The sequence below is a fragment of the Oncorhynchus mykiss genome, chromosome 10 (assembly GCF_013265735.2).
Source record: "Oncorhynchus mykiss isolate Arlee chromosome 10, USDA_OmykA_1.1, whole genome shotgun sequence".
In the NCBI taxonomy this organism is placed as follows: domain Eukaryota; kingdom Metazoa; phylum Chordata; class Actinopteri; order Salmoniformes; family Salmonidae; genus Oncorhynchus; species Oncorhynchus mykiss.
The window spans coordinates 83,527,944-83,549,114 of NC_048574.1; the positions used below are offsets into that span (position 1 = coordinate 83,527,944).

The window sequence follows — 21,171 nt, forward strand, 5'->3', positions numbered from 1 at the left end:
GGGAGAGCGCGAACGCAGTCCCCCACTACCAGAAATTATGCAATGAGTTGTACACGTTGGTAGAGGAGCACTCCTTCCAGGACAAAGGTGTTTGACTCACGGTTACCACTTCTACTACTGATAATACCACATCATATTGAACAGGGTTTAATGACGTTTACGAATACAGTTGCGGACAAGGCGAAGAAAAAGCAATACATTTTGTTTTACTATATTATATCACGGACCGACTATTTTCCCATCAAGCAACACGGTAGAAATTCTATATACATTGCATTTGTTGTCTAAATGTCCGTCTGGTTACACACAAGTAGGCGATGTACCAAAATGCTGAATTCACATTCGTGCACACAGCCAACCGAAAGACACCACTTATTTCTGGTGTTTTGTAGCGTTCCAGACATTGTAGGAATAGTTTCATCACGCTTGTTTTCTGCTCTCAGTAAAATATGACTCCACCATCGACCACAGGGTGGCATACGACCCACAGATACGGAGGAGAAACAGTAGCCTACTACTTCAACGTCAACAAAGACACAGTAGTAGCTACAAGGGTGTTTATTTTATTTTACCTTTATTTAGCCAGGTCGGCCAGTTGGGAACAAGTTCTCATTTACAACTGCGACCTGGCCAAGAATAAAGCACAGCAATGCGACAACAACAACAACACAGAGTTACACGTAAACAAACGTAGTCAATAACACAGTAGAACATGAAAATAGAAAGATCTATGTACAGTGACATGGCCATACTCGTATTTGTAATTGTATCTGTAAATTGACAGGATGATACTCGCGATCAGGGTTAAACTGAAGTGTTTTAATATGCCTAAATACATTTTGGCAGAATACCTCACTACACATTCTCACTGCAAAAAAAAAAACCTGCAGAAATGTCTGTGGAATGGATCTGCATCTTGGAACAACAGAATCCATCTTATTGACTGATTTCATCAGGAAATAAGTGGACCAGGGACATGTCTGTGGCATGGTAATGGTTGACCAGGGAAATGTCTGTTGTCAAGGTAATGGTTGACCAGGGAAATGTCTGTGGAATGGTAATGTTTGACCAGGGACATGACTGTGTCATGGTAATGGTTGACCAGGGAAATGTCTGTGGCATTGTAGACCAGGGACATGTCTGTGGAATGGTAATGGTTGACCAGGGAAATGTCTGTGGAATGGTAATGTTTGACCAGGGACATGACTGTGGCGTGGTAATGGTTGACCAGGGAAATGTCTGTGGCATGGTAATGGTTGACCAGGGAAATGACTGTGGAATGGTAATGATTGACCAGGGAAATGTCTGTGGCATGGTAATGGTTGACCAGGGAAATGTCTGTGGCATGGTAATGGTTGAGCAGGGAAATGACTGTGGAATGGTAATGGTTGACCAGGGCAATGACTGTGGCATGGTAATGGTTGACATTTACTGTGGTCTTAAATGACAAACTGTCCTATAAATGATTTAATAATCTAGCAAATAAAATACCTCAATCCACATTACGTCCTGAGGGCACAAAATGATCCATTCACAAGTAGGCCTTTTCCTTGACATTATCAGGACATGACAGGCATAATCACCAGTGCTACAATAACATATCACACACATCCGGGTTATCAGAAGACAGAAATGTATCTCTGAGGTCTTTAGTTGACTTATAAACAGACCCCAGTCATTCATCTGATAAGTAAAAATTCTCCTTCTCAACACGAAACTCAATAGAACTCCGAATTTAACACATTCCTCCATTATTTTTAACATCAAGATCAGGGGAGAGCGCGAACGCAGTCCCCCACTACCATAAATTATGCAATCGAGATTTCCACATTTGAGAAATTCGCAGGGGTCAGCACAGCCGGAGTGCAATGGCTGAGCCTCGCCCTGGGTGAACCGCCTTCGTGATCACGGTGTCTCCCTTGCCAGGTAAGTATGAGTTGTACACGTTGGTAGAGAAGTACTCCTTCCAGGACAAAGGTGTTTGACTCACGGTTACCACTTCTACTACTGATAATACCACATCATATTGAACAGGGTTTAATGACGTTTACGAATACAGTTGCGGACAAGGCGAAGAAAAAAGCAATACATTTTGTTTTACTATATTATATCACGGACCGACTATTTTCCCATCAAGCAACACGGTAGAAATTCTAAATACATTGCATTTTTGGTCTAAATGTTGGTCTGGTAACACACAAGTAGGCGATGTACCAAAATGCTGAAATCACATTCGTGCACACAGCCAACCGAAAGACACCATTTATTTCTGGTGTTTTGTAGCGTTCCAGACGTTGTAGGAATAGTTTCATCACGCTTGTTTTCTGCTCTCAGTAAAATATGATTCCACCATCGACCACAGGGTGGCATACGACCCACAGATATGGAGGAGAAACAGTAGCCTACTACTTCATCAACAAGACACGGTAGTAGCTACAATGGGTGGTTTTTAATTAATTGTTTTATTTCACCAGGTAGGCTAGTTGGGAACAAGTTCTCATTTACAAACTGCGACCTGGCCAAGATAAAGCACAGCAGTGCTACAAAAACAACAACACAGAGTTACACGTAAACAAACGTAGTCAATAACACAGTAGAACATGAAAATAGAAAGATCTATGTACAGTGACATGGCCATACTCGTATTTGTAATTGTATCTGTAAATTGACAGGATGATACTCGCGATCAGGGTTAAACTGAAGTGTTTTAATATGCATAAATACATTTTTGGCAGAATACCTCACTACACATTCTCACTGCAAAAAAAAAAAACTGCAGAAATGTCTGTGGAATGGATCTGCATCTTGGAACAACAGAATCCATCTTATTGACTGATTTCATCAGGAAATAAGTGGACCAGGGACATGTCTGTGGCATGGTAATGGTTGACCAGGGAAATGTCTGTGGCATTGTAGACCAGGGACATGTCTGTGGAATGGTAATGGTTGACCAGGGAAATGTCTGTGGAATGGTAATGGTTGACCAGGGAAATGTCTGTGGAATGGTAATGTTTGACCAGGGACATGACTGTGGCGTGGTAATGGTTGACCAGGGAAATGTCTGTGGCATGGTAATGGTTGACCAGGGAAATGTCTGTGGCATGGTAATGATTGACCAGGGAAATGTCTGTGGCATGGTAATGGTTGACCAGGGAAATGTCTGTGGCATGGTAATGGTTGAGCAGGGAAATGATTGTGGAATGGTAATGGTTGACCAGGGCAATGACTGTGGCATGGTAATGGTTGACATTTACTGTGGTCTTAAATGACAAACTGTCCTATAAATGATTTAATAATCTAGCAAATAAAATACCTCAATCCACATTACGTCCTGAGGGCACAAAATGATCCATTCACAAGTAGGCCTTTTCCTTGACATTATCAGGACATGACAGGCATAATCACCAGTGCTACAATAACATATCACGCACATCCGGGTTATCAGAAGACAGAAATGTATCTCTGAGGTCTTTAGTTGACTTATAAACAGACCCCAGTCATTCATCTGATAAGTAAAAAATCTCCTTCTCAACACGAAACTCAATAGAACTCCGAATTTAACACATTCCTCCATTATTTTTAACATCAAGATCAGGGGAGAGCGCGAACGCAGTCCCCCACTACCAGAAATTATGCAATCGAGATTTACACATTTGAGAAATTCGCAGGGGTCAGCACAGCCGGAGTGCAATGGCTGAGCCTCGCCCTGGGTGAACCGCCTTCGTGATCACGGTGTCTCCCTTGCCAGGTAAGTATGAGTTGTACACGTTGGTAGAGGAGCACTCCTTCCAGGACAAAGGTGTTTGACTCACGGTTACCACTTCTACTACTGATAATACCACATCATATTGAACAGGGTTTAATGACGTTTACGAATACAGTTGCGGACAAGGCGAAGAAAAAGCAATACATTTTGTTTTACTATATTATATCACGGACCGACTATTTTCCCATCAAGCAACACGGTAGAAATTCTATATACATTGCATTTGTTGTCTAAATGTCCGTCTGGTTACACACAAGTAGGCGATGTACCAAAATGCTGAAATCACATTCGTGCACACAGCCAACCGAAAGACACCACTTATTTCTGGTGTTTTGTAGCGTTCCAGACGTTGTAGGAATAGTTTCATCACGCTTGTTTTCTGCTCTCAGTAAAATATGACTCCACCATCGACCACAGGGTGGCATACGACCCACAGATACGGAGGAGAAACAGTAGCCTACTACTTCAACGTCAACAAAGACACAGTAGTAGCTACAAGGGTGTTTATTTTATTTTACCTTTATTTAGCCAGGTCGGCCAGTTGGGAACAAGTTCTCATTTACAACTGCGACCTGGCCAAGAATAAAGCACAGCAATGCGACAACAACAACAACAACACAGAGTTACACGTAAACAAACGTAGTCAATAACACAGTAGAACATGAAAATAGAAAGATCTATGTACAGTGACATGGCCATACTCGTATTTGTAATTGTATCTGTAAATTGACAGGATGATACTCGCGATCAGGGTTAAACTGAAGTGTTTTAATATGCCTAAATACATTTTGGCAGAATACCTCACTACACATTCTCACTGCAAAAAAAAAAACCTGCAGAAATGTCTGTGGAATGGATCTGCATCTTGGAACAACAGAATCCATCTTATTGACTGATTTCATCAGGAAATAAGTGGACCAGGGACATGTCTGTGGCATGGTAATGGTTGACCAGGGAAATGTCTGTTGTCAAGGTAATGGTTGACCAGGGAAATGTCTGTGGAATGGTAATGTTTGACCAGGGACATGACTGTGGCATGGTAATGGTTGACCAGGGAAATGTCTGTGGCATTGTAGACCAGGGACATGTCTGTGGAATGGTAATGGTTGACCAGGGAAATGTCTGTGGAATGGTAATGTTTGACCAGGGACATGACTGTGGCGTGGTAATGGTTGACCAGGGAAATGTCTGTGGCATGGTAATGGTTGACCAGGGAAATGTCTGTGGCATGGTAATGGTTGAGCAGGGAAATGACTGTGGAATGGTAATGATTGACCAGGGAAATGTCTGTGGCATGGTAATGGTTGACCAGGGAAATGTCTGTGGCATGGTAATGGTTGAGCAGGGAAATGACTGTGGAATGGTAATGGTTGACCAGGGCAATGACTGTGGCATGGTAATGGTTGACATTTACTGTGGTCTTAAATGACAAACTGTCCTATAAATGATTTAATAATCTAGCAAATAAAATACCTCAATCCACATTACGTCCTGAGGGCACAAAATGATCCATTCACAAGTAGGCCTTTTCCTTGACATTATCAGGACATGACAGGCATAATCACCAGTGCTACAATAACATATCACACACATCCGGGTTATCAGAAGACAGACATGTATCTCTGAGGCCTTTAGTTGACTTATAAACAGACCCCAGTCTGTTCATCTGATAAGTAAAAAATCTCCTTCTCAACACGAAACTCAATAGAACTCCGAATTTAACACATTCCTCCATTATTTTTAACATCAAGATCAGGGGAGAGCGCGAACGCAGTCCCCCACTACCAGAAATTATGCAATGAGTTGTACACGTTGGTAGAGGAGCACTCCTTCCAGGACAAAGGTGTTTGACTCACGGTTACCACTTCTACTACTGATAATACCACATCATATTGAACAGGGTTTAATGACGTTTACGAATACAGTTGCGGACAAGGCGAAGAAAAAGCAATACATTTTGTTTTACTATATTATATCACGGACCGACTATTTTCCCATCAAGCAACACGGTAGAAATTCTATATACATTGCATTTGTTGTCTAAATGTCCGTCTGGTTACACACAAGTAGGCGATGTACCAAAATGCTGAATTCACATTCGTGCACACAGCCAACCGAAAGACACCACTTATTTCTGGTGTTTTGTAGCGTTCCAGACATTGTAGGAATAGTTTCATCACGCTTGTTTTCTGCTCTCAGTAAAATATGACTCCACCATCGACCACAGGGTGGCATACGACCCACAGATACGGAGGAGAAACAGTAGCCTACTACTTCAACGTCAACAAAGACACAGTAGTAGCTACAAGGGTGTTTATTTTATTTTACCTTTATTTAGCCAGGTCGGCCAGTTGGGAACAAGTTCTCATTTACAACTGCGACCTGGCCAAGAATAAAGCACAGCAATGCGACAACAACAACAACAACACAGAGTTACACGTAAACAAACGTAGTCAATAACACAGTAGAACATGAAAATAGAAAGATCTATGTACAGTGACATGGCCATACTCGTATTTGTAATTGTATCTGTAAATTGACAGGATGATACTCGCGATCAGGGTTAAACTGAAGTGTTTTAATATGCCTAAATACATTTTGGCAGAATACCTCACTACACATTCTCACTGCAAAAAAAAAAACCTGCAGAAATGTCTGTGGAATGGATCTGCATCTTGGAACAACAGAATCCATCTTATTGACTGATTTCATCAGGAAATAAGTGGACCAGGGACATGTCTGTGGCATGGTAATGGTTGACCAGGGAAATGTCTGTTGTCAAGGTAATGGTTGACCAGGGAAATGTCTGTGGAATGGTAATGTTTGACCAGGGACATGACTGTGGCATGGTAATGGTTGACCAGGGAAATGTCTGTGGCATTGTAGACCAGGGACATGTCTGTGGAATGGTAATGGTTGACCAGGGAAATGTCTGTGGAATGGTAATGTTTGACCAGGGACATGACTGTGGCGTGGTAATGGTTGACCAGGGAAATGTCTGTGGCATGGTAATGGTTGACCAGGGAAATGTCTGTGGCATGGTAATGGTTGAGCAGGGAAATGACTGTGGAATGGTAATGATTGACCAGGGAAATGTCTGTGGCATGGTAATGGTTGACCAGGGAAATGTCTGTGGCATGGTAATGGTTGAGCAGGGAAATGACTGTGGAATGGTAATGGTTGACCAGGGCAATGACTGTGGCATGGTAATGGTTGACATTTACTGTGGTCTTAAATGACAAACTGTCCTATAAATGATTTAATAATCTAGCAAATAAAATACCTCAATCCACATTACGTCCTGAGGGCACAAAATGATCCATTCACAAGTAGGCCTTTTCCTTGACATTATCAGGACATGACAGGCATAATCACCAGTGCTACAATAACATATCACACACATCCGGGTTATCAGAAGACAGACATGTATCTCTGAGGCCTTTAGTTGACTTATAAACAGACCCCAGTCTGTTCATCTGATAAGTAAAAAATCTCCTTCTCAACACGAAACTCAATAGAACTCCGAATTTAACACATTCCTCCATTATTTTTAACATCAAGATCAGGGGAGAGCGCGAACGCAGTCCCCCACTACCATAAATTATGCAATGAGTTGTACACGTTGGTAGAGGAGCACTCCTTCCAGGACAAAGGTGTTTGACTCACGGTTACCACTTCTACTACTGATAATACCACATCATATTGAACAGGGTTTAATGACGTTTACGAATACAGTTGCGGACAAGGCGAAGAAAAAGCAATACATTTTGTTTTACTATATTATATCACGGACCGACTATTTTCCCATCAAGCAACACGGTAGAAATTCTATATACATTGCATTTGTTGTCTAAATGTCCGTCTGGTTACACACAAGTAGGCGATGTACCAAAATGCTGAATTCACATTCGTGCACACAGCCAACCGAAAGACACCACTTATTTCTGGTGTTTTGTAGCGTTCCAGACGTTGTAGGAATAGTTTCATCACGCTTGTTTTCTGCTCTCAGTAAAATATGACTCCACCATCGACCACAGGGTGGCATACGACCCACAGATACGGAGGAGAAACAGTAGCCTACTACTTCAACGTCAACAAAGACACAGTAGTAGCTACAAGGGTGTTTATTTTATTTTACCTTTATTTAGCCAGGTCGGCCAGTTGGGAACAAGTTCTCATTTACAACTGCGACCTGGCCAAGAATAAAGCACAGCAATGCGACAACAACAACAACAACACAGAGTTACACGTAAACAAACGTAGTCAATAACACAGTAGAACATGAAAATAGAAAGATCTATGTACAGTGACATGGCCATACTCGTATTTGTAATTGTATCTGTAAATTGACAGGATGATACTCGCGATCAGGGTTAAACTGAAGTGTTTTAATATGCCTAAATACATTTTGGCAGAATACCTCACTACACATTCTCACTGCAAAAAAAAAAACCTGCAGAAATGTCTGTGGAATGGATCTGCATCTTGGAACAACAGAATCCATCTTATTGACTGATTTCATCAGGAAATAAGTGGACCAGGGACATGTCTGTGGCATGGTAATGGTTGACCAGGGAAATGTCTGTTGTCAAGGTAATGGTTGACCAGGGAAATGTCTGTGGAATGGTAATGTTTGACCAGGGACATGACTGTGGCATGGTAATGGTTGACCAGGGAAATGTCTGTGGCATTGTAGACCAGGGACATGTCTGTGGAATGGTAATGGTTGACCAGGGAAATGTCTGTGGAATGGTAATGTTTGACCAGGGACATGACTGTGGCGTGGTAATGGTTGACCAGGGAAATGTCTGTGGCATGGTAATGGTTGACCAGGGAAATGTCTGTGGCATGGTAATGGTTGAGCAGGGAAATGACTGTGGAATGGTAATGATTGACCAGGGAAATGTCTGTGGCATGGTAATGGTTGACCAGGGAAATGTCTGTGGCATGGTAATGGTTGAGCAGGGAAATGACTGTGGAATGGTAATGGTTGACCAGGGCAATGACTGTGGCATGGTAATGGTTGACATTTACTGTGGTCTTAAATGACAAACTGTCCTATAAATGATTTAATAATCTAGCAAATAAAATACCTCAATCCACATTACGTCCTGAGGGCACAAAATGATCCATTCACAAGTAGGCCTTTTCCTTGACATTATCAGGACATGACAGGCATAATCACCAGTGCTACAATAACATATCACACACATCCGGGTTATCAGAAGACAGACATGTATCTCTGAGGCCTTTAGTTGACTTATAAACAGACCCCAGTCTGTTCATCTGATAAGTAAAAAATTTCCTTCTCAACACGAAACTCAATAGAACTCCGAATTTAACACATTCCTCCATTATTTTTAACATCAAGATCAGGGGAGAGCGCGAACGCAGTCCCCCACTACCATAAATTATGCAATCGAGATTTACACATTTGAGAAATTCGCAGGGGTCAGCACAGCCGGAGTGCAATGGCTGAGCCTCGCCCTGGGTGAACCGCCTTCGTGATCACGGTGTCTCCCTTGCCAGGTAAGTATGAGTTGTACACGTTGGTAGAGGAGCACTCCTTCCAGGACAAAGGTGTTTGACTCACGGTTACCACTTCTACTACTGATAATACCACATCATATTGAACAGGGTTTAATGACGTTTACGAATACAGTTGCGGACAAGGCGAAGAAAAAGCAATACATTTTGTTTTACTATATTATATCACGGACCGACTATTTTCCCATCAAGCAACACGGTAGAAATTCTATATACATTGCATTTGTTGTCTAAATGTCCGTCTGGTTACACACAAGTAGGCGATGTACCAAAATGCTGAATTCACATTCGTGCACACAGCCAACCGAAAGACACCACTTATTTCTGGTGTTTTGTAGCGTTCCAGACGTTGTAGGAATAGTTTCATCACGCTTGTTTTCTGCTCTCAGTAAAATATGACTCCACCATCGACCACAGGGTGGCATACGACCCACAGATACGGAGGAGAAACAGTAGCCTACTACTTCAACGTCAACAAAGACACAGTAGTAGCTACAAGGGTGTTTATTTTATTTTACCTTTATTTAGCCAGGTCGGCCAGTTGGGAACAAGTTCTCATTTACAACTGCGACCTGGCCAAGAATAAAGCACAGCAATGCGACAACAACAACAACAACACAGAGTTACACGTAAACAAACGTAGTCAATAACACAGTAGAACATGAAAATAGAAAGATCTATGTACAGTGACATGGCCATACTCGTATTTGTAATTGTATCTGTAAATTGACAGGATGATACTCGCGATCAGGGTTAAACTGAAGTGTTTTAATATGCCTAAATACATTTTGGCAGAATACCTCACTACACATTCTCACTGCAAAAAAAAAAACCTGCAGAAATGTCTGTGGAATGGATCTGCATCTTGGAACAACAGAATCCATCTTATTGACTGATTTCATCAGGAAATAAGTGGACCAGGGACATGTCTGTGGCATGGTAATGGTTGACCAGGGAAATGTCTGTTGTCAAGGTAATGGTTGACCAGGGAAATGTCTGTGGAATGGTAATGTTTGACCAGGGACATGACTGTGGCATGGTAATGGTTGACCAGGGAAATGTCTGTGGCATTGTAGACCAGGGACATGTCTGTGGAATGGTAATGGTTGACCAGGGAAATGTCTGTGGAATGGTAATGTTTGACCAGGGACATGACTGTGGCGTGGTAATGGTTGACCAGGGAAATGTCTGTGGCATGGTAATGGTTGACCAGGGAAATGTCTGTGGCATGGTAATGGTTGAGCAGGGAAATGACTGTGGAATGGTAATGATTGACCAGGGAAATGTCTGTGGCATGGTAATGGTTGACCAGGGAAATGTCTGTGGCATGGTAATGGTTGAGCAGGGAAATGACTGTGGAATGGTAATGGTTGACCAGGGCAATGACTGTGGCATGGTAATGGTTGACATTTACTGTGGTCTTAAATGACAAACTGTCCTATAAATGATTTAATAATCTAGCAAATAAAATACCTCAATCCACATTACGTCCTGAGGGCACAAAATGATCCATTCACAAGTAGGCCTTTTCCTTGACATTATCAGGACATGACAGGCATAATCACCAGTGCTACAATAACATATCACACACATCCGGGTTATCAGAAGACAGACATGTATCTCTGAGGCCTTTAGTTGACTTATAAACAGACCCCAGTCTGTTCATCTGATAAGTAAAAAATTTCCTTCTCAACACGAAACTCAATAGAACTCCGAATTTAACACATTCCTCCATTATTTTTAACATCAAGATCAGGGGAGAGCGCGAACGCAGTCCCCCACTACCAGAAATTATGCAATCGAGATTTACACATTTGAGAAATTCGCAGGGGTCAGCACAGCCGGAGTGCAATGGCTGAGCCTCGCCCTGGGTGAACCGCCTTCGTGATCACGGTGTCTCCCTTGCCAGGTAAGTATGAGTTGTACACGTTGGTAGAGGAGCACTCCTTCCAGGACAAAGGTGTTTGACTCACGGTTACCACTTCTACTACTGATAATACCACATCATATTGAACAGGGTTTAATGACGTTTACGAATACAGTTGCGGACAAGGCGAAGAAAAAGCAATACATTTTGTTTTACTATATTATATCACGGACCGACTATTTTCCCATCAAGCAACACGGTAGAAATTCTATATACATTGCATTTGTTGTCTAAATGTCCGTCTGGTTACACACAAGTAGGCGATGTACCAAAATGCTGAAATCACATTCGTGCACACAGCCAACCGAAAGACACCACTTATTTCTGGTGTTTTGTAGCGTTCCAGACGTTGTAGGAATAGTTTCATCACGCTTGTTTTCTGCTCTCAGTAAAATATGACTCCACCATCGACCACAGGGTGGCATACGACCCACAGATACGGAGGAGAAACAGTAGCCTACTACTTCAACGTCAACAAAGACACAGTAGTAGCTACAAGGGTGTTTATTTTATTTTACCTTTATTTAGCCAGGTCGGCCAGTTGGGAACAAGTTCTCATTTACAACTGCGACCTGGCCAAGAATAAAGCACAGCAATGCGACAACAACAACAACAACACAGAGTTACACGTAAACAAACGTAGTCAATAACACAGTAGAACATGAAAATAGAAAGATCTATGTACAGTGACATGGCCATACTCGTATTTGTAATTGTATCTGTAAATTGACAGGATGATACTCGCGATCAGGGTTAAACTGAAGTGTTTTAATATGCCTAAATACATTTTGGCAGAATACCTCACTACACATTCTCACTGCAAAAAAAAAAACCTGCAGAAATGTCTGTGGAATGGATCTGCATCTTGGAACAACAGAATCCATCTTATTGACTGATTTCATCAGGAAATAAGTGGACCAGGGACATGTCTGTGGCATGGTAATGGTTGACCAGGGAAATGTCTGTGGCATTGTAGACCAGGGACATGTCTGTGGAATGGTAATGGTTGACCAGGGAAATGTCTGTTGTCAAGGTAATGGTTGACCAGGGAAATGTCTGTTGTCAAGGTAATGGTTGATCAGGGAAATGTCTGTTGTCATGGTAATGGTTGACCAGGGCAATGACTGTGGCATGGTATAGGTTGACCAGGGAAATGTCTGTTGTCATGGTAATAGTTGACCAGGGAAATTTCTGTGGCATGGTAATGGTTGACATGTACTGTGGTCTTAAATTACAAACTCTCCTATAAATGATTTAATATTCTAACAAATGAAAGACCTCAATCCAGATTACGTCGTGAGGGCACAAAATGATCCATTCACAAGTAGGCCTTTTCCTTGACATTATCAGGACATGACAGGCATAATCACCAGTGCTACAATAACATATCACACACATCCGGGTTATCAGAAGACAAAATGTATCTCTGAGGCCTTAGTTGACTCATAAACAGACCCTACATTCTATAGCCATTCATCTGATAAGAACATGTAAAATGTTGACAAATGTCCTTCTCAACACGAAACTCAATAGAAGAGCGAGTTAAAACACATGGAATTAAATATGTCCCTAAATTATTTTTTAACATCAAGATCAGGGGAGAGCGCGAACGCAGTCCCCCACTACCAGAAATTATGCAATCGAGATTTCCACATTTGAGAAATTCGCAGGGGTCAGCACAGCCGAAGTGCAATGGCTGAGCCTCGCCCTGGGTGAACCGCCTTCGCGATCACGGTGTCTCCCTTGCCAGGTAAGTATGAGTTGTACACGTTGGTAGAGGAGTACTCCTTCCAGGACAAAGGTGTTTGACTCACGGTTACCACTTCTACTACTGATAATACCACATCATATTGAACAGGGTTTAATGACGTTTACGAATACAGTTGCGGACAAGGCGAAGAAAAAAGCAATACATTTTGTTTTACTATATTATATCACGGACCGACTATTTCCCCATCAAGCAACACGGTAGAAATTCTAAATACATTGCATTTTTGGTCTAAATGTTGGTCTGGTAACACACAAGTAGGCGATGTACCAAAATGCTGAAATCACATTCGTGCACACAGCCAACCGAAAGACACCATTTATTTCTGTTGTTTTGTAGCGTTCCAGACGTTGTAGGAATAGTTTCATCACGCTTGTTTTCTGCTCTCATTTAAAATATGATTCCACCATCGACCACAGGGTGGCATACGACCCACAGATATGGAGGAGAAACAGTAGCCTACTACTTCATCAACAAGACACGGTAGTAGCTACAATGGGTGGTTTTTAATTAATTGTTTTATTTCACCAGGTAGGCTAGTTGGGAACAAGTTCTCATTTACAAACTGCGACCTGGCCAAGATAAAGCACAGCAGTGCGACAAAAACAACAACACAGAGTTACACGTAAACAAACGTAGTCAATAACACAGTAGAACATGAAAATAGAAAGATCTATGTACAGTGACATGGCCATACTCGTATTTGTAATTGTATCTGTAAATTGACAGGATGATACTCGCGATCAGGGTTAAACTGAAGTGTTTTAATATGCCTAAATACATTTTTGGCAGAATGTCTCACTACACATTCTCACTGCAAAAAAAAAAAAACTGCAGAAATGTCTGTGGAATGGATCTGCATCTTGGAACAACAGAATCCATCTTATTGACTGATTTCATCAGGAAATAAGTGGACCAGGGACATGTCTGTGGCATGGTAATGGTTGACCAGGGAAATGTCTGTGGCATTGTAGACCAGGGACATGTCTGTGGAATGGTAATGGTTGACCAGGGAAATGTCTGTGGCATGGTAATGGTTGACCAGGGAAATGTCTGTGGCATGGTAATGGTTGACCAGGGAAATGACTGTGGAATGGTAATGGTTGACCAGGGCAATGACTGTGGCATGGTAATGGTTGACATTTACTGTGGTCTTAAATGACAAACTGTCCTATAAATGATTTAATAATCTAGCAAATAAAATACCTCAATCCACATTACGTCCTGAGGGCACAAAATGATCCATTCACAAGTAGGCCTTTTCCTTGACATTATCAGGACATGACAGGCATAATCACCAGTGCTACAATAACATATCACACACATCCGGGTTATCAGAAGACAGAAATGTATCTCTGAGGCCTTTAGTTGACTTATATAAACAGACCCCAGTCATTCATCTGATAAGTAAAAAATCTCCTTCTCAACACGAAACTCAATAGAACTCCGAATTTAACACATTCCTCCATTATTTTTAACATCAAGATCAGGGGAGAGCGCGAACGCAGTCCCCCACTACCAGAAATTATGCAATCGAGATTTCCACATTTGAGAAATTCGCAGGGGTCAGCACAGCCGGAGTGCAATGGCTGAGCCACGCCCTGTGTGAACCGCATTCGTGATCACGGTGTCTCCCTTGCCAGGTAAGTATGAGTTATACACGTTGGTAGAGGAGTACTCCTTCCAGGACAAAGGTGTTTGACTCACGGTTACCACTTCTACTACTGATAATACCACATCATATTGAACAGGGTTTAATGACGTTTACGAATACAGTTGCGGACAAGGCGAAGAAAAAAGCAATACATTTTGTTTTACTATATTATATCACGGACCGACTATTTTCCCATCAAGCAACACGGTAGAAATTCTAAATACATTGCATTTTTGGTCTAAATGTTGGTCTGGTAACACACAAGTAGGCGATGTACCAAAATGCTGAAATCACATTCGTGCACACAGCCAACCGAAAGACACCATTTATTTCTGTTGTTTTGTAGCGTTCCAGACGTTGTAGGAATAGTTTCATCACGCTTGTTTTCTGCTCTCATTTAAAATATGATTCCACCATCGACCACAGGGTGGCATACGACCCACAGATATGGAGGAGAAACAGTAGCCTACTACTTCATCATCAACAAGACACAGTAGTAGCTACTCTGGGTGTGCTGACAGGGCCATACTCGTATTTGTAATTTGTCACAGTAGCAGGCAGCAGGAAAAGACGCCAGGAAAAGAGATTGGATGAAATGATGAAGCCAGCGGAGGAAGAACTACAGCTTCACTCTATCCAATCAGAGCAGCAGGATCAACCTACAGCCCCGCCCTCCTCTTTACAGACATACAAACTAGCCAGGAGATTGATTTTAAATCACGCACATGATTGAGAGAATCTTGCTGGCACCCAAAGAAGAAAGAAATAAGTTTATTTCGATCACAGATTATTACAAAAAAAGACCTGGATCATAATCGTATCCAGAAAATTGCCCATATCAGTTACGATCCTCGTTTTGTCTGACTACTCGAGTAGCTACAGTAACAGAGACGTTAACAATGAACCCAATGTTCTTTATGTGGTAATAGGACGTGGGAGAAACGTTTCTCTTAATAACAGTAAGTGTTACACATATTGATGCATACAACATGCACGTACTGAAATCACAGTCAAAAATAGCTTGACTGAGTGGTTGTTTTGACCTCCAGTTTTTATTTATTTATCTTTATTTAAGCTTTATTTAACTAGGCAAGTCCGATTTATTTAACTTGGCAACACATTTTTTATTTACAATGACGGCCTACACTGGCCAAACCTGGACAACGCTGGGCCAATTGAATAGGCTACTTACTACGACTTTTAGTTTTGTCGTACTTTTCAGACAGGTGATCTATTATAAATTATAAACTGGGTGGTTTGAGCCCTGAATGCAGATGGTTCTAATTTAGTTGGTAACCAGTTTGTAATAGCAATAATGCCCCTCTGAGGTTTGTTGTATATGGCCAACGTTAGAGTGACCCCTATCCACAAGAAGGACAGCAAAACAGACCTGTATCTATTTCTAAGTGTGCAGTCTAAGGTGCTGTAAAAAGCCATTTATGAATAGATGGATGAATATATTGGCTAGAATACTCTTATCAGAACTACAGTCAGATTTTAGAAAGACCCACTCCACTGACATCTCTGTTTTGACTGACTTCATCAGGAAATAAGTGGACCAGGAACATGTCTGTGGCATGGTAATGATTGACCAGGGACATGTCTGTGGAATGGTGTTGGTTGACCAGGGAAATTTCTGTGATTTGGTAATGGTTGACCAGGGAAATGTCTGTGATATGGTAATGGTTGACCAGGGAAATGTCTGTGGCATGGTAATGGTTGACCAGGGACATGTCTGTGGAATGGATCTGCATCTTGGAACAACAGAATCCATCTTATTTGGGTCCAGAGTAAATGTTGCACCTCAACTCAGTGGTTACACCGAAAACCTCTGTCAGCTGTCTTTGGGTGTGAACTGGATAGGTACTTGACTGCTGAGAATATGAATAAATCCATCTATATCACCAAGGCTCATTAACTTTGTATAGTCATTACAACTCTCACTTCTCGACTGTGAAGTGGCTGATGACACCATCGCCCCACCTTAAGGATCACTTAGGTAGAAAGATTTATTTGACAATTTAAAAACACAATACAAACACACTTACAATGACACAAAAAATAAGTTTGAAAACGAAATGAGAGTTGGATACGATATACAAAGTTGATGAGCCTTGGTGATATAGACCGGTTACCATTTCAGACGATATAAAATCAAAGCAGGTCCAAGGTCTATATCTGTATTCTGGACCGTTCAACTTTAGGCACACGTTCAAAGCTACTGTGATTACATTCAATCCATTTTCATCAGTTTCCTCCCTCTTAATGTTGATCATTATGTTACAATGTGCAGTAATCTATTGTTGTCAATACATATTGCAAGTCAGTTAAGAACAAATTCTTATTTACAATGACGGCCGAACCCCGTCCAAACCCGGACGACGCTGGGCCAATGGTGCGCCGCCCTACGGCACTCCCAATCACGGCCGGATGTCATGCAGCCTGTTTATTGTGGTCTTAAATTACAAACTGTCCTATAAATGATTTAATAATCTCGCAAATAAAATACCTCAAACCAGATGACGTCATGAGGGCGCAAAATGATCCATTCACAAGTAGGCCTTTTCCTTGACATAATCAGGACATGACAGGCATAATCACCAGTGCTACAATAACATATCACACACATCCGGGTTATCAGAAGACAAAATGTATCTCTGAGGGCTTAGTTGACTTACAAACAAACAGACCCTACATTCTATAGCCACTCATCTGATAAGAACATGTCAATGTTGACAAATGTCCTTCTCAACACGACACTCAATAGAAGAGCGAGTTAAAACACATCGAATTAATAAATATGTCCCTAAATTATTTTTAACATCAAGATCAGGGGAGAGCGCGAACGCAGTCCCCCACTACCAGAAATTATGCAATCGAGATTTCCACATTTGAGAAATTCGCAGGGGTCAGCACAGCCGGAGTGCAATGGCTGAGCCTCGCCCTGGGTGAACCGCCTTCGTGATCACGGTGTCTCCCTTGCCAGGTAAGTATGAGTTGTACACGTTGGTAGAGGAGTACTCCTTCCAGGACAAAGGTGTTTGACTCACGGTTACCACTTCTACTACTGATAATACCACATCATATTGAACAGGGTTTAATGACGTTTACGAATACAGTTGCGGACAAGGCGAAGAAAAAAGCAATACATTTTGTTTTACTATATTATATCACGGACCGACTATTTTCCCATCAAGCAACACGGTAGAAATTCTAAATACATTGCATTTTAGGTCTAAATGTTGGTCTGGTAACACACAAGTAGGCGATGTACCAAAATGCTGAAATCACATTCGTGCACACAGCCAACCGAAAGACACCATTTATTTCTGGTGTTTTGTAGCGTTCCAGACGTTGTAGGAATAGTTTCATCACGCTTGTTTTCTGCTCTCAGTAAAATATGATTCCACCATCGACCACAGGGTGGCATACGACCCACAGATATGGAGGAGATACAGTAGCCTACTACTTCATCATCAACAAGACACAGTAGTAGCTACTCTGGGTGTGCTGACAGGGCCATACTCGTATTTGTAATTTGTCACAGTAGCAGGTAGCAGAAATCTGAATGATAACACTATGATCAGACCAGAAACACGCCAGGAAAAGAGATTGGATGAAATGATGAAGCCAGCGGAGGAAGAACTACAGCTTCACTCTATCCAATCAGAGCAGCAGGATCAACCTACAGCCCCGCCCTCCTCTTTACAGACATACAAACTAGCCAGGAGATTGATTTTAAATCACGCACATGATTGAGAGAATCTTGCTGGCACCCAAAGAAGAAAGAAATAAGTTTATTTCGATCACAGATTATTACAAAAAAAGACCTGGATCATAATCGTATCCAGAAAATTGCCCATATCAGTTACGATCCTCGTTTTGTCTGACTACTCGAGTAGCTACAGTAACAGAGACGTTAACAATGAACCCAATGTTCTTTATGTGGTAATAGGACGTGGGAGAAACGTTTCTCTTAATAACAGTAAGTGTTACACATATTGATGCAGACAACATGCACGTACTGAAATCACAGTCAAAAATAGCTTGACTGAGTGGTTGTTTTGACCTCCAGTTTTTATTTATTTATCTTTATTTAAGCTTTATTTAACTAGGCAAGTCCGATTTATTTAACTTGGCAACACATTTTTTATTTACAATGACGGCCTACACTGGCCAAACCTGGACAACGCTGGGCCAATTGAATAGGCTACTTACTACGACTTTTAGTTTTGTCGTACTTTTCAGACAGGTGATCTATTATAAATTATAAACTGGGTGGTTTGAGCCCTGAATGCAGATGGTTCTAATTTAGTTGGTAACCAGTTTGTAATAGCAATAATGCCCCTCTGAGGTTTGTTGTATATGGCCAATGTTAGAGTGACCCCTATCCACAAGAAGGACAGCAAAACAGACCTGTATCTATTTCTAAGTGTGCAGTCTAAGGTGCTGTAAAAAGCCATTTATGAATAGATGGATGAATATATTGGCTAGAATACTCTTATCAGAACTACAGTCAGATTTTAGAAAGACCCACTCCACTGACATCTCTGTTTTGACTGACTTCATCAGGAAATAAGTGGACCAGGAACATGTCTGTGGCATGGTAATGATTGACCAGGGACATGTCTGTGGAATGGTGTTGGTTGACCAGGGAAATGTCTGTGATTTGGTAATGGTTGACCAGGGAAATGTCTGTGATATGGTAATGGTTGACCAGGGAAATGTCTGTGGCATGGTAATGGTTGACCAGGGACATGTCTGTGGAATGGATCTGCATCTTGGAACAACAGAATCCATCTTATTTGGGTCCAGAGTAAATGTTGCTCCTCAACTCAGTGGTTACACCGAAAACCTCTGTCAGCTGTCTTTGGGTGTGAACTGGATAGGTACTTGACTGCTGAGAATATGAATAAATCCATCTATATCACCAAGGCTCATTAACTTTGTATAGTCATTACAACTCTCACTTCTCGACTGTGAAGTGGCTGATGACACCATCGCCCCACCTTAAGGATCACTTAGGTAGAAAGATTTATTTGACAATTTAAAAACACAATACAAACACACTTACAATGACACAAAAAATAAGTTTGAAAACGAAATGAGAGTTGGATACAATATACAAAGTTGATGAGCCTTGGTGATATAGACCGGTTACCATTTTAGACGATACAAAATCAAAGCAGACCAAGGTCTATATCTGTATTCTGGACCTTTCAACTTTAGGCACACGTTCAAAGCTAATGTGATTACATTCAATCCATTTTCATCAGTTTCCTCCCTCTTAATGTTGATCATTATGTTACAATGTGCAGTAATCTATTGTTGTCAATAAATATTGCAAGTCAGTTAAGAACAAATTCTTATTTACAATGACGGCCGAACCCCGTCCAAACCCGGACGACGCTGGGCCAATGGTGCGCCGCCCTACGGCACTCCCAATCACGGCCGGATGTGATGCAGCCTGTTTATTGTGGTCTTAAATGACAAACTGTCCTATAAATGATTTAATAATCTCGCAAATAAAATACCTCAAACCAGATGACGTCCCGAGGGCACAAAATGATCCATTCACAAGTAGGCCTTTTTCTTGACAGGACATGACAGGCATGATCACCAGTGCTACAATAACAGATCACACACATCCGGGTTATCAGAAGACAAAATGTATCTCTGAGGGCTTAGTTGACTTATAAATAGACCCTACATCCTATAGTCATTCATCTGATAAGAAAAAAAAATGGAAATACTGACAAATCTCCTTCTCAACACGAAACCCAATAGAACTCCGTGTTAAACACAGTTCCCACATTATTTTTAACATTAAGATCAGGGGAGAGCGCGAACGCAGTCCCCCACTACCAGAAATTATGCAATCGAGATTTCCACATTTGAGAAATTCGCAGGGGTCAGCACAGCCGGAGTGCAATGGCTGAGCCTCGCCCTGGGTGAACCGCCTTCGTGATCACAGTGTCTCCCTTGCCAGGTAAGTATGAGTTGTACACGTCGGTAGAGGAGGAGTGATTCCAGGACAAAGGTGTTTGACTCACGGTTACCACTTCTACTACTGATAATACCACATCGTATTGAACGGGGTTTAATGACGTTTACGAATACAGTTGCGGACAAGGCGAAGAAAAAGCAATACATTTTGTTTTACTATATTATATCACGGACCGACTATTTTCCCATCATGCAATACGGTAGAACTTATATACATACACGTTGAATATTTTCTCTAAATGTCCGTCTGGTTACACACAAGTAGGCGATGTACCAAAATGCTGAAATCACATTCGTGCACACAGCCAACCGATAGACACCACTTATTTCTGGTGTTTTGTAGCGTTCCAGAAGTTGTAGGAATAGTTTCATCACGCTTGTTTTCTGCTCTCAGTAAAATATGATTCCACCATCGACCACAGGGTGGAGAAACAGTAGCCTACTACTTCATCAGCAACAAAACACGGTCTTAGCTACAATGGGTGGTTTTTAATTAATTGTTT

At 41.6% G+C, this 21,171-nt stretch overlaps 8 non-coding genes across 8 annotated transcripts; all 8 read right to left on the reverse strand.

The window, feature by feature from the left end:
- Nucleotides 1-1,770: 1,770 nt before the first annotated feature.
- On the reverse strand, nucleotides 1,771-1,934 carry LOC118936952. Its single transcript, XR_005034378.1, has one exon. It is a non-coding gene; the product is annotated as a U1 spliceosomal RNA (small nuclear RNA).
- A 1,658-nt stretch (nucleotides 1,935-3,592) lies between these two features.
- LOC118936980 lies at nucleotides 3,593-3,756 on the reverse strand. The gene has a single exon (XR_005034405.1). It is a non-coding gene; the product is annotated as a U1 spliceosomal RNA (small nuclear RNA).
- Nucleotides 3,757-9,139: 5,383 nt separating this feature from the next.
- LOC118936984 lies at nucleotides 9,140-9,303 on the reverse strand. Its single transcript, XR_005034408.1, has one exon. It is a non-coding gene; the product is annotated as a U1 spliceosomal RNA (small nuclear RNA).
- A 1,763-nt stretch (nucleotides 9,304-11,066) lies between these two features.
- Nucleotides 11,067-11,230, reverse strand: LOC118936981. Its single transcript, XR_005034406.1, has one exon. It is a non-coding gene; the product is annotated as a U1 spliceosomal RNA (small nuclear RNA).
- A 1,604-nt stretch (nucleotides 11,231-12,834) lies between these two features.
- LOC118936968 lies at nucleotides 12,835-12,998 on the reverse strand. The gene has a single exon (XR_005034393.1). It is a non-coding gene; the product is annotated as a U1 spliceosomal RNA (small nuclear RNA).
- Nucleotides 12,999-14,495: 1,497 nt separating this feature from the next.
- LOC118937002 lies at nucleotides 14,496-14,659 on the reverse strand. Its single transcript, XR_005034425.1, has one exon. It is a non-coding gene; the product is annotated as a U1 spliceosomal RNA (small nuclear RNA).
- Nucleotides 14,660-17,492: 2,833 nt separating this feature from the next.
- On the reverse strand, nucleotides 17,493-17,656 carry LOC118937116. The gene has a single exon (XR_005034510.1). It is a non-coding gene; the product is annotated as a U1 spliceosomal RNA (small nuclear RNA).
- Nucleotides 17,657-20,495: 2,839 nt separating this feature from the next.
- Nucleotides 20,496-20,659, reverse strand: LOC118936969. Its single transcript, XR_005034394.1, has one exon. It is a non-coding gene; the product is annotated as a U1 spliceosomal RNA (small nuclear RNA).
- Nucleotides 20,660-21,171: the final 512 nt, after the last annotated feature.